The following is a 13,736-nucleotide window of genomic DNA, read 5'->3' as shown; positions in this document are numbered from 1 at the left end:
TTTAGCCAAAAGAGCTGCCACCAGCTTTGGACTTGAGCACCTTCTCATGTTGGGCAATTTTAGCCCACAAGGCAGCAAGCCACTTCACATAAAAAGTCCCCCCCCCCCCCCAGATTTGTGTCTTGAGCCTCAACTACAGGGTATCACAAATCAATCCTCAAAAACAGCTAGTCCCTGAGTTCAGTCTCTCTCACAGGAAGAACAAGTAGCAACAATCCATAGACAGGACACTATTACGAAAATCCCAGAATGCAGGGTGTGCTTGAAACGCCCCCTCCTCCATCAATTCCAGAGACTTTGGAGGACAGCACAAGAAAGGTAAGAGGAGTAGGTTCACTCTGACTGCATTACTGGTCCCTAAGCCTGGCACATTTCCACACCCAGAGGACCCCTGGGCCCATGGATTCTCCAATGAAAAACCCAAAGTGGATTTCTAGTTTTCCCAGCATTGTGGGATGCTTCCTAGGAAGCCACGTTGGCTTTTGCCTTATGGGGATCGCTGGAAGAATCTGTGAGGCTTGACAAGTGGGGACCAGATAGACGAGCTCAGCAATCAGTGCTCTGGTCTGGGCCGACTGCATTCCTGCTCACAGCCAGTGGCTCTGCCCATCTCATCCTGCTAGTGACAATATGCATATATGTCCAATTCAAATCTACTCATTTGTTTACTAGTAAAGCAGGGGTGGGGAACACCTGGCTGAGCCAAACAGACAACTAGAAATCAATAGCAGGAGGAAATAGGAAATTCACAAATGGGGGGAAATGAAAGAACACACTGCCGAAATAACAATTGATGAAAGAAAAAATCAAACGGGATATAGCACTAACTATCTTGATACAAGTGAAAATGGAACACATAAACATTTAAAACCTCATGGGATGCACCAAAAGCAGTTCTAAAAGGAAAGCTTATAGCTAAATGACAACATTAATAAAAAAGAAATATTTCAAATAAACAACCTAATGTTACATCTTAAAGAACTAGGAAAAGAGAAATAAATTAAGCCCAAATTTTCAGGATGAGGTAAACATAAAGATTAGTGCAAAAATAATAACATAGAAAATGGAAAAACAACAGAAAATATTGACAAAACGAAAAGTTCATTCTTAGAAAAGATAAACAAAATTGACAAACTTTTAGCTAGACTTACCAAGAAAAAACAGATTCCAATAAATAAAAGCAGAAATGAAAGAGGAGAAATTATAATTGACACCATAGAAATGCAAAGCATTGTAAGAGATTACTAGGAACAGTTATACACCTACAGATTGGACAACCTAGAAGAAATAGATATATTTGTAAAAACATACAACCTCCTAAGACTGAATCATGCAGAAATATAACATCTGAACAGACCAATAATGAGTAAGAGGATGGAATCAGTAATCAACCACCTCCCAAAGTAAAGCCCAGGACCAGATGGTTTCACTGGGGAATTCTAATAAACATTTAAAGAAAAATTAACACTAATCCTTCTCAAACTCTTCCAAAAAATAGAATATGAGGGAACACTCCCAAACTCATTTTATGAGGCCAGAATTACCCTGATACCCATCTTAACCTCCTATTTTGCAAAAAGAGTGTTGCTTTGTGTTAGAATTTTTGGGAACCTCATCCTGCTAGTGACAATATGCATATATGTCCAATTCAAATCTCATTTGTTTACTAGTAAAGCAGGGGTGGGGAACACCTGGCCTGAGGGCTATATAAGGCCCAAGAAATCATTTGGTCTGGCCCTGCCAAGGCATTAGTGGTGAATTAGTTAAATGTTTGACCAAATATAGCAGGCTAATTTGTAAGCTGATAATTTTTTATGGCCTGGGAATGATGTTATAAATATCCAAGTGGCCCTTGGCAGAAAAAAAGTTCCCCACCCCTGCTTTAAAGGAACAGATTTCTTCTTTTCTGAAACTATATCACTGAGTTTAAAAAGTACCAGACTTCTGTTGATTTCTACAACTTTTTATCTGGTTTCTACATATCAAACCCAATGGTCAAAAACATTTTTTCTCTCTTGGTTTTGTTTCTAGTGCTTTAGTTATTACTCCCAGGTGATGCTATCTACAAATCTTAAAGCATAATCTTTATCTGTCTTCCTCCTGATTATTATGTGTTTTTTATTAAAAAATATGTTTTTATTGATATTTTTAGAGAGAGAGGAAGGGAGAGGGATAGAGAGGTAGAAACATCGATGAGAGAGTAACATCATCAATCTTCACCTCCTTACTGGGGATCGAGCCTGAAACTCATGAATGTGCCCTGATGTGCTCTTTGTTCCTGGGTCAAACAGGAACTCATGCATGTGCCTCATGCATGTGCTCTTTGTTCCTGGGTCAAACACTGAGCAACACTGGCCAGGCAGTGATTAAGTTTTTAATAAGACAGGGCTAAGAGCCAGCCCACTATAAGACTTAAGTAAAGACTATTTCACGTTGCAGTTTGATATTTGTTAACATTCTTTGGGCCTTTAGCTACAATACAACTTGATTTTTATGTGAAAAAACTATTCATCGTCCCTTGGCTACTTTCCTTTATCTTTAATATGGGGTGGATTTTGTGGCAGTATTTCTCAAACCATCTGTGGAAAGGGATAGTTTTGCTTTTTAATTTCCAATTGTCAGTGATATATGCTTTTGTAAAATACAATCAAACAAAATGTAAAGAATAAAATTACCAGAAAAAATGAACTATAAGAGAAAAATGAAACTGGAGCAATCTTATTATTAAACTCCATAGACAGTACAATCTTATTTCAATAATCAGATAAAACATACAACTGGAAAAAAAAGTGTCACAAAAACTATTCATATTATTCACTGAAATTGTGCATAGGGGTAATTAGTATAGAAAGTATTATTACAGTCATAGCTTTTTAGTTGTTCAACTTTAATCAAAGGTTATGAGTGAAATGTTAATCCCCATACTAACTCCTACATGCTCATTTTGAATCAATTCTATGTATGTCAGTAAGGTTTTTTAATGTGATGGATGAACTTGGGTTTTGCTTGTTGATTTATCAAATTTAGATTGGACACATGGCAATGCCACTCATAAAGGTTAATGTCTACCTTGACCGCAGTGTTTTGATTTCATTGTACTCATAATCAAGTCTCAGAGAGGTATACTGACTAGACTGAAATAAAAGAATTTAAAGTAAATCAAGTAACCTTACAGAATGCACATTTATCTAACATAAAGTCAGAGCTTTTGTGTTTTTAAAATGTATCTTCAGTCCTTCATCAGTAGTGAGTTCCAACCATTAACTTTGTAAATCTATTTATACTTAAGTTATACTTTAATAAAATAAATGGGTTTTATGTGTTTTTTTTTTTCTGGTATTGATATTTGATGGGAAACTAAAATTCACACTATTGTATTAAAATTGAATTTGGTGATAATTTTTTTAAATATATTTTATTGATTTTTCACAGAGAGAAAGGGAGAGGGATAGAGAGCTAGAAACATCGATGAGAGAGATACATCTACCAGCTGCCTCCTGCACACCCCCCACCGGGGATGTGCCCGCAACCAATGTACATGCCCTTGACCGGAATCGAACCTGGGACCTTTCAGTCCGCAGACCGACGCTCTATCCACTGAGCCAAACCAGTTTCGGCGATAATTTTTCACAAATATGCAAAATCAAGATTCATTGATGTTAGAGTATGTGCGTGTGTGTGTGTGTGTGTGTGTGTGTGATTCCAGGTATGGAAGTACTAAGATGATTTTAAAAATTCAAACATTTGGTACAGGGCAAACTGTATTTGGTGCCCTGATCAGTTGGCAATGCTTTATTGGGATAATCAAAAGGAAAATTAGTATCTCTTATATTACCAAATTTGAAAATGTGTCTATCTGCTAGGAAATATTATGCCAGTATTTTCTGTGCAGACATTTAAGTTGACTCTCACCCAAACCTCATTAATTCCCTCAGTCTGTCTCCGCAGGTTAGAGAGATAATCTCCGGAGTGCTGGCTGCCACATTGCTGAGTCACTAATGTATTGTGACTTCATGCTAGAAGAAACTGCTTCACATCTGGCATTAAAGAGTGTTCATGTTTCTTGCTTCTTTTGGCAGTTCTTGGTGGAGTTTGTAAATCATATTGCTCATTTAAACATTTTTTTAAAAGATGTGTCCAAATTGCTTTTGGTTTCATGTAGTTTACACATAAAACCATCTAATGGAAAAACCCAGAACATACCTGAGTTACACAAATTGCCCATCTATAAATTGTTGCACTTGAATATAAAGCTTTTAACATGTTATGAACTGTGAGGCTTATAATTGAAAATCTTAATAAAATACTACCTAAAATGATAGAAAATTTCTGGCCAATATTCAGTAATCTATCAAACAGAATGAGGTATTCCCTTTTCTGTGCTTTCAAAGAATTTTCACTGTATATATGGAGAGAGAGAGGAGAGAGAGAACGTACATTTACACATATATGGTTCTTACTGCTGCTGTAACAAATTTCCATAACCTTTGTGGCTTCAAACAAAATAAATGTATTATCTTTTAATTAGGGGGCAGAAGTCTGAAATGGGCCTCACTGGGCTAAAATATAGGTGTTGGTAGATCTGCATTTCTTCCTGGAGTCCCAAGGGGAGAATTTTGTTTCCTTGCATTTTCAAGCTTTTCTAGAGGCCACCCATGTTCTTTGGCTCACATCCCCATTTTTTATCCTCAAAGATGAGGCATGTCCCTCTCACACAGCCATTTCTCCAAGTCTCCTTCCTGGGCCAGCCCCTTCCACTTTAATACACACACACACACACACACACACACACACAAACTCAGTGGCCAGATTATTATGACCACCCCATCAGTACTTCGTTGGGCCACCTTTTGCCTTCAATACTGCAGTGATTCTTCTTGGCAATGACTCCATGAGATGTTGAAAGGTGATGCGAGGAATCTGACACCATGCCTGATGAATAGCACTGTCCAGTTCTGTGAGATTTGATGGTTGTGGAACCAGCTGCCTGATGGCTCTTTTAACTTCTTCCCACAAGTGCTCAATTGGATTGAGATCTGGTGATTGTGGGGGCCACCTAAGCAAGGTAAAGTCTCCCGCATGTTCTTGAAACCACTCCTGCACAATACAAGCACCGTGGCATGGCTCATTGTCTTGTTAGAAGAAGCCATCTCCACTGGGATACGCCATCAACATGATAGGATGAACTTGATCAACAATGATACTTAGGTATGTTGTGCTATTCAGACGTTGTTCCACATGAATTAAAGGGCCAAAATCATGCCAGGAAAACATGCCCCAAACCATAACACTGCCCCACCAGCTTGAAGGGTTGTACTCATGCATGTGGGGTGCATGCTTTCATGCTGTTTCCATGAAATTCTCACTCTGCCATCTGCATGATGCAACTGGAAACGTGATTCATCATGGCTTTTTTCCAATGCTCGACTGTCCAATCCTTGTGTTCCTGTGCAAATTGGAGACGTTTTATCTTGGTAACTGAGGAGAGCAAAGGTGTTCAAACAGGCCTTCGGCTTCCATATCCCATACGATGCAGTGTATGGATAATTTGCCTACAAACATCAGGTGGTCATAATAATCTGGCCACTCAAAATATATATATATATATATATATATATATATATATATATATATATATATATGATTTCAGAGAGGAAGGGCGAGGGAGAGAGATAGAAACATCAATGATGAAAGAGTTACTGATTGACTGTCTCCTCATGCTCCCTACAGAGGATGAACCTGAAACCCAGGAATCGAACCATGACCTCCTGGTTCATAGGCGGACGCTCAACCCCTGAGCCACACCAGCTGGGCCAGCCTCTTCCACTTTTAAGGATCCTTGGGATTCATTGGACCTACCAAGATAATCCAGAATAATCTCCCATCTCCAAATCTGCTATTTAGCAACATTAATTCTATCTGAATCCTTAATTCTCCTTTGCCATGTAGCCTAACATATTTATTACAGGCTCTGGAGTCTTACATGGGCACCATTATCCCTGTCATCATGCATTTCATCATGTCTGTAAGACTTTGATATAATCATTGACATTGCTGATGAATTATTAGATTCTATCATAGGGGTCCTTCCATTGTTTTGTTCTGGTAGGTGGCACAACTAGAAATGATTAGAAATTATTCCATATCACACTTTTGTATTTTATACACATACATATATATGACAGTTATACATTACACTAGAGATCCAATGCACGAAGATTCGTGCAAGAATGGGCCTTCCTTCCCCTGGCTGCCGGCACTGCCTTTGCTCCGCCTGGAGCCGCCTTTTCGCTGCGGCCCCCAGCCACCTTTCCACCTTCCCACACCACCCAGAGGCCCCTGACTGCTTGGCACCTATGTATGCAAATTAACCTGCCATCTTTGTTGGGTTGATTTGCATACTCACTCCTGATTGGCTGATGGGTGTCACAAAGGTATGGTCAATTTGCATTTACTCTTTTATTAGTATAGATGTGCTTATAAAGTATCGTGAGAACTCTGAAGTGACTCTACATGGAGGCAACTTTATTTAGGGAGGGAAATATATTTTACTTCTCTGCTGAGTTCTGAGAGAAAGAGAGAGTGTGGCCATAGAGGAATCAACAGCTGGAACCTGAAATCACACCTTATTAACAAGAATGCCTAGGTTGGAGGAATGTGACAAGGTGGCCTCCTAATACTTATGACCAGATATAGACAGTGTCCCATCCAGTCTCAAATAGTGCTGAAACCTCACATGGGAACCTGCCCTTACAGGCCTCTAGGCATGGAGACAGATCAAAGCACTTACTCCTGGGGGCCTAGTGGGTGGGCTACTGCCAGTTCCCTGAGGGGTGACTTCAACCCCCAAGGAGAAGCCAGGCATCAGCCCTCTCTGCCGCCCAACACACTGGCCATTTCAATAGGAATACAGATCCGCCAGTTCATTCCACATGTCGGAACCAGTTGTGGATAAAAACAAATTAGCCTTCATGTTGAACTGAAAATACAAATTTTTAGAAAACTTGGTAAAAATCCATAGTATGTTAACTATTTTGAAATACAGGAAATAAGTAGGGCATATATCAGTAAACTGACCTGTAAGAAGTCATTTCCCAAATCATCCACCCACCTCTGCTCAATAGCTTTGGGTTTCAAAGCTATTTCTGATGAAAGCCGCTTTACATATTTTTAAATAAATAGAATGTTGGTCTAACCTATGTAAAATAATGAGAAGAACAATTAAAAATTATCTGAATATTTACAAACCTGTTAGTAATACTTGTTTTCCTTTACACCAGAATCTATCAAATTATAAAATATGTTCACAATGAAGTCTGGCATCTATGAACAAGGCCTCGGTTAGGAGACCTTTCTCTGCTGGGATGACATGCTCTTTGAGATTAAGGATGGGGCTGTGACTTTTGTAAAACATATCACTGTGAATGTTTCAGGAACTCAGCCAAGGGTTGTTGAGGTCAAGAATAAATAAATCTTCCCAAGAAAAGCAGGGAGTCATTTCTATTTGGGTGGAGCCAAACTTCCTGTGTTCATATTCCGCTGCTACAGTTGCAGGATTTCAGGCCAGTTTCTAAATATCACTGTCCCTCGATTTTCTGGAGATGTAGAAGGGTTATGGTAATGGACCCATGAGGTTATTGTAAAGGACAGTTTTGTTGACTACGTAAACCTGTTAGAGCAATAGCAGGCCTGTCGTAAGTTGTGATACTCTACGTTCATAGTAAATGACATATAGGCTCAGAGACTTGTTTCATGCCATGGAATTGGGAAAATCCAGGACTTGAGCCCAGGACTCTGATGGCTAACTCCAGCTCTATGTTTAATATGCCAGCACTATCTTTAAGATATATGTTCCTAATATTTAAATAGTCCACTTTGTCATGCTAGGTGCTGTTTGGGCTTGCATGAGGATGCTCCTATAATGAGATGATCTTATGAGAGCCACCTTCCTGGAGTCACTTATTCTTTCAAGCACAAATATGCCATTTGACTACTGATGTCCTATAAGATCTATGATCTCGGTGACCTTCCAGAGCTTCGGATAAATTTTCCAGGATTTCCTCAGGATCCCACTGGGATTCTTATCTGTTTTCGGTTGTGATTTGTCACCTCTCCATGTTCTCTTGATACCAGTTGCTAATCTTATCTGCACGCCTGCAGCCTGATATTTTCTCTCTGCTTCATTTGTCCTAAACTTGGACAGAATCTTCTCTCAATTCTCTAATGCACCATTAATAAAAGATCACGATGTGATACAATCTTTTCCTAACACTTGGGGTGTATTTCAGGGAAATTGTAGCATGGTGCAGGCAATGTTAAATTTTAATATGGGATTCTTTTGTTGGCCTCCAGCCTGCTGTCTCCTTATAGAAAATATCTGCCTGTCTCATCTCACCCCAGTGTGCCAGAAAGCTCAAAGTTCTCGTTTATGTGCCAAACTGAACCCAAATTCAGCTAACTTTAGAAATGCCAGTTCCCAGCATGGCTCAGTCAAGAAAATAATTGTTAATGTCATTTTATATAAATTAATTAAATTAGATATTAGGGCCATAAACATAATCATGTTAGACACAGCCCCCTTGGAAACTAATTTTAAAATGTTGTATTATTTTTACGGTTCATGGAGTTTTGTTGATACAGACCATTTATGTATCCAGTTACAGAATAATATGAAACAATTTTAATATGAAACAGTGACATCTGGATAGTGAGGCAGGAAAGAAATGAAAAGCAACTAATATTTATCTAAGTGGGTTTTCAACAAAGTGATTTTTCTCTCAGAGAAACTTTAATGTACAGAAAGACTGTAGTTATTTGAGAGATAAATTACCACTGTTTCATTAAAGTGACAATCATAACAATGCTTTAGCTTAGCTTTAAATTCAACTCAAAATCTCATTATTCTACTCATATCACTGATAACTTAGTAATTCTATTTCTTCAGGTACTTTAAATTGTATATTCACATATAATATGTTTATTTAATTATAGTTTAAAATATTCAAATGCTGACACAAAAAAGCAAAACTTTCCCAAAATTTAAATAAATCTTGTACACCTAATAAATAAAACCATTTCAGCACAGTGAGTCAGGAGTTTTTTAAACCGTGTCAGTATTCTCCAAATTGTTGTCATGATGCTATGATAGTATTCAGCTGGATTGAAATCTCAAGACTGATCTTTCAGAATATCTAGAATGACTTCATTAAATATTATAGGCTTCTCAATGCCAAATGTATGCATGTCATTCCAATGATTAAAATCGTCTGCCTATTCCTACCATCTATAATAATAAAAGTGTAATATGCAAATCGAACGAACGGCCGAACAGCTGAATGACTGTCCGGATGACCTTCCAGATGACTTTCCGGATGAAGCCGAGGCTGCGAGGGCTGAGGCAGCCAGGGCTGCGAAGGCCTAACTCTTGCATGAATTTTGTGCATCGGGCCTCTAGTTAAATAATAAAATTCATTTGTTTATTCAATCTTCTTTATATTTAACTAGTGGCCCGGTGCACGAAATTCGTGCATGGGAGGGGGGGTGTTCCTCAGCCTGGCCTGCACCCTCTCCAATCTGGGACTTCCTTTATATTTAATTATTAACCTTTCCAGGATTAAAGACATGACCAGGAAATCATGTTATCATATGTAGCAAGTTGAAGGCAGTTATCAGTTCAAAAATTGAGGCTAGAATGTTGAACCTGAGAGAAACTTACACCCAGGATATTTGACTTTCAACATTGATGACAAACCAAGCTCCATGACAAGTATCTGTGAACAGGAGATTGTCAGTTATAGTTGTGTACTTCTAAAGCATATAAAATACATTATAATTTCCATCCTTATTTCTACCATATACCGCCTTATTTTTCCCAGTTCTTTTTTCCTGTATGGGTTGGATAAAATCTATACCCTCCTATCAGTGCAACACACATGTGCAACCACATATACACACACTCACACATGTACACGCATGTACATACACACTGCAGCTAAGTTGCTTCTTAATCTCTTTATTATGATTGCACTGGATTGTGTATCAATAAAATATTATTTAGGTCCAGCCATACAAAAATTCTCATAGATATTTTCATGTACCTAAGTGGTTCTGCATACCTCAGGTTTTTTCCTGGCTCTGTGGTCCCCACACTTAAATCATGCTCATGACACATTGATGTGCATGTGGTTTTGCGTACATTAGATGATCTAAGCTTCATAAGTTGAGTGAGGTATATATTTTTATTCTGTTTTCAAAAATTAGGAGAGTGCCTCAGAAATTCTAAACAACTTACACCATGTCATAGAGCCAATGAATGGTAGGCAGGGAAGGAACCCCAAGCTGATCTGGTGCAAAGCTAAGACCTATCCACTACAACATGGGGCTCTGTTCTTTTAATAACCACCATGGAAATATTTATAGAGACACTATATACTAGGCACAGATTTTGAAAAAGGTACAAAAGATTTACTCTAATGAGAGGCTGTGTGGATAAAGTGGGAATTACAAACCTGTAATGGCCCCAAGTACAAAAAGAAAGGCTCTGGCTAGCATGAAGGAGTAATGCAGTTCATGTCCATGCGGGTGATGTTGGAGCAGCACTGTGCAGAGGAAAGAGCAATCTTAATTTTAATGTTTGGTTTGTTTATTTGCAGTATGACTTGGGACAAGTTACTTAGCCATTCTGGGCCATAGTTTCCCTATCTGTACAATGAGAATACTAATATCTACTGCACTGTTCTATTCTAAAAATGACTGATACAAAGGGCACATTGAATAGTGTGTGTGTGTTTCCATGTGTTTGAAAATATGCACTTTTATCATTTATTTTAGTAAAGTCCACATGTATATTATCTTTTCAATATATGTATTGACTTGTTCTGTGCAGTTCACTAAAGCAATTATTATACCAATTTTTTTCAAAACATAATTTTGCCAATACTAGTCCTCTTAGAAAAATGACATGTTTTCTGTGCACACATTTGGGGAAAGTATGGAACAAGACCACTGTACTTGACTTAGAAAATAAAAATATAGCATATGTTAAATTAAGTTTAATATTCTCAATTTCCAATACAGAGTACCTACATCTTTTTTAAGACTTAGTCTTTAATCAAGGATCAAGTCACTTTCTAACATCCAACCCAATTTCTCTCACTCAGACACAAATATTTCTTTTATTGATCTTCCCTATTTCTGAATACAAATTTAATGTAGGTAGTATTCAGTCAAATACACATTTAGGTACCATAACATATTTTTATTTTCTTTTTAGTTGTGTTTTGTTTTCTTTTTTCTCTTTAAGGCAAGTCTTCCAAAGCATGGCAATTTTCCTCCAGTATAATGGTGGTCATGTAGCAGGACAGTTTTGACTGACATAGTCTTTTATGCCAAGTATACTTATATAAAAGTGCTTTAGAGGAGCTTGTTCCCATCTTAATCCCATCATCAGTGATTTCCTTTGGACCTCTGAGTTTCCTTTTACCTGGTACCACACAACAGTAAAATAAAATCACTCAAATCACAAGAAGGGAACACTCCTTTACACCCCTCCTCTCATTCAACATCTGCTTTCCTCTGCTGTATGAAGAGACATTTTGAATAGAAAGTGGGAACCACAGTCGTAATTTGAACTAGCTTAAGCAATTTTGATGTTTGATGAAGCCATCTGTAATGAGGATTTCAAATCACCAGTATAATCAGTGTTTGCTTATGTTAAAACTCTATTTCGTAGGCATTGAATTTATGTAGTTCTTGAAATAATTTTTTATATTTTTCACTAGCTCAATAAGTGCCTGTTATTTATTGGTAGCAATAAGTTAAATTTGGCTGGTTAGGGTTTGTATTGTCTTATGTTTTCTGAAGATGTTGAACCTTAGCTAAGAATTTGTTTGCTTGTTTATTTAGAATTAAGAATACTCTTTGGCATGATTAGTCACATTCATAATCATACATCCACTATGTAACCATTTGTTAATTTGATAGTCTTTGTACAATGAAATAAATATATCACTATTTTCCTTAACTTATATCAAGTAACTCCTCCAATGATTACTATATTTCTCTTGAAACATCAACTATTATTTTTCCAGGTTAAGTCTTAATTTTTCCACATTGTGGTTAAGCAAATGAAATAAAATCAAACATAATAGATCTTATCTAATAAAAGAGAAACGTGCAAATTGACCATACCTCCGCTACGCCCACAAGCCATGCCCACCAACCAATCAGGAGCAAGTATGCAAATTAACCCAACCAAGATGGCAGTTACTTTGCATATTCAGGTGAAGAGCGAATACTGAAGACAGCATAGAAGGAAGCCAAGCACTTCAGAAGGGAGTGAAGCTGCAGAGAAGCAAGTGGGGTGGCGGAGAAGGGAAGGAAGCAGGCGGGCAGCAGAGACAGACGCAGGAAGCCCTATTCTTGTAGGAATCTTCCTGCAACAGGCCTCTAGTTGTTGTTTTTTTAAAAAAATATATTTTATTGATTTTCTCACAGAGAGGAAGGGAGAGGGATAGAGAGAAACATCGATGAGAGAGAAACATCAATCAGCTGCCTCCTGCACACCCCCTACCAGGGATGTGCCCACAACCAAGGCACAAGCCCTTGACTGGAATCGATCCTTGTAAGTAGAAGGAAAGGACTTCAAGACAGCAGAGCCAAGGAAGAAAAGCCACTGGGGGAGAGACCCTGACCGCATTTGCCTGTGACGTGAGCTAGGAAGCCACTGATCTGGGGTGTTTGTTCCAGCAGCTGCTGTTACAAATATTGTCCAATGTAACAGGTATGTTCTTATGTTCAGTTTCTTCTGAATATCTAGGTAACCAATGATTGCTTGTTGTTCAGGAATTATAGCAAAATGACAGGAAGAACTATCTGCTGATGGAATAAAAATTGATGCAACTTTTTAATGATATAATTAATGGCTTCATAAGGACTCCTTAGGAGGTTACAATTAACAAGTAGGCAGGCAAATCTCTTCAGTAACTTGCTAATGGTCAAGATTAGACAGATGCTTTTTAAATTAGAGAAGGAACTAAAAATCTCCCTTAGCAAACACTAGAGACAATATACCAGGGTGTCAGGTAATTGCAGATAGATTTAATAACACAGTCCTAACATAATCAAGAAGTAGCTGTGATTTAAAGGCTGTTAATCAAATAAAATATCAGTCTATCATCAGAGGTAGTTTAATCATGATAGATGCCGAGTTCTCCCATGGCAACTAATTTCCTCAGGAACAGTGACATTCTGATAAAAAAAAATGAATCCTGCTATGGCAGTGAGGTAAAGGTCCTATCTGTAAGCTATACCTGGGCTTCTCAGGTTGCTTGCTTGCTTGCTTGTTCGCTTTTTCTTCTCTAACTTTGTTAACAAGGTGAGTGTTCTTTCCCCTCTTTTGCCGCCTGGAGATTTCCCAATTTTCCTCCAAGTCCGCAATTTTCTGCATGAAGCATTCCTGATTTCTGGTTTTCTTTAGGCTGGCTGTCTGCTCTCCCCTTTGTGCTGCTAAAACGAATTGTACATGCTTCTGAGCACTTAATACTAACCTATATGATGTACGACTGCCTTGCAGCCAAAGATGTCTCCATTTATCCCTGGAACCTGGAACAGAGAAAGAAGTAAATGTATCTGTCCCATTTATTTGCAGCTCAAATAAGAGTTTGTATCTTTTTTAGTCCATGCTGACACTGGATAATATTCAAACAAAATATAGAAAGAAAAACAATCATATGTAT

Source organism: Cnephaeus nilssonii (assembly GCF_951640355.1).
Source record: "Cnephaeus nilssonii genome assembly, chromosome: 11".
Lineage (NCBI taxonomy): Eukaryota > Metazoa > Chordata > Mammalia > Chiroptera > Vespertilionidae > Cnephaeus > Cnephaeus nilssonii.
This window is presented reverse-complemented; position numbering follows the sequence as displayed.